The 631-nt window shown below is 71.5% G+C and overlaps 1 non-coding gene across 1 annotated transcript; it reads right to left on the bottom strand.

Annotated features, from left to right (window-relative positions):
• Positions 1-533: 533 nt before the first annotated feature.
• On the bottom strand, positions 534-605 carry TRNAE-UUC. Its single transcript has one exon. It is a non-coding gene; the product is annotated as a tRNA-Glu (tRNA).
• Between the last annotated feature and the right edge of the window lie 26 nt (positions 606-631).

The following is a 631-nucleotide window of genomic DNA, read 5'->3' as shown; positions in this document are numbered from 1 at the left end:
CTGCGCCGTGAGGACAGGGTGGGGGCAGCACGAACGGTCACAGGAGCATGCGGACCGGAAACACGCGCACACGGGTGACAAGGAGGTCGGCGTCGTGTCCCGACGCGCGGCACGGGCGGCTGGGGACGGGGCGCAGCGGGCCGAGGGGACCGGCTGCCGCGTCAGGCCGCGCGGCGCGTACGGAATGTTCCAGACCCGTCGTTTGCACGAGCTCGCGGCGCCCGCGACACAGGGCCACCCCCCCTCCGGGTGTCCCTGCTCCCCTCCCGACGCCCTGGAGCCGGAGACCCAACCGACGCCACCGCGCGGCGGTGACGTCACGGCGTGCGGAGTCCCGCCGGCGTGCTTGGCTCCCGCACGCCCCGACGTCCCAGGTGGCCTGCGACTCCGCCACGCGGGGAAAACAGTGCTCCTGCCGGAGACGCCGGCGGGGACGCTCACGCGAGGGAGACACCAGGGACCCGCACGCTGACGCCGTGGGGCGGTCCTGCTGAGAATCTAAATTTAACTCGGGGATCCTAAAAGGTTGGGCCTTCCCACACCGGGAGTCGAACCCGGGCCGCCTGGGTGAAAACCAGGAATCCTAACCGCTAGACCATGTGGGAGAGGACGGGGACAGACGGCAGCGCGG

Source organism: Pteropus alecto, unplaced genomic scaffold, assembly GCF_000325575.1.
Source record: "Pteropus alecto unplaced genomic scaffold, ASM32557v1 scaffold102, whole genome shotgun sequence".
NCBI classification, from domain to species: domain Eukaryota; kingdom Metazoa; phylum Chordata; class Mammalia; order Chiroptera; family Pteropodidae; genus Pteropus; species Pteropus alecto.
This window is presented reverse-complemented; position numbering and strand designations above follow the sequence as displayed.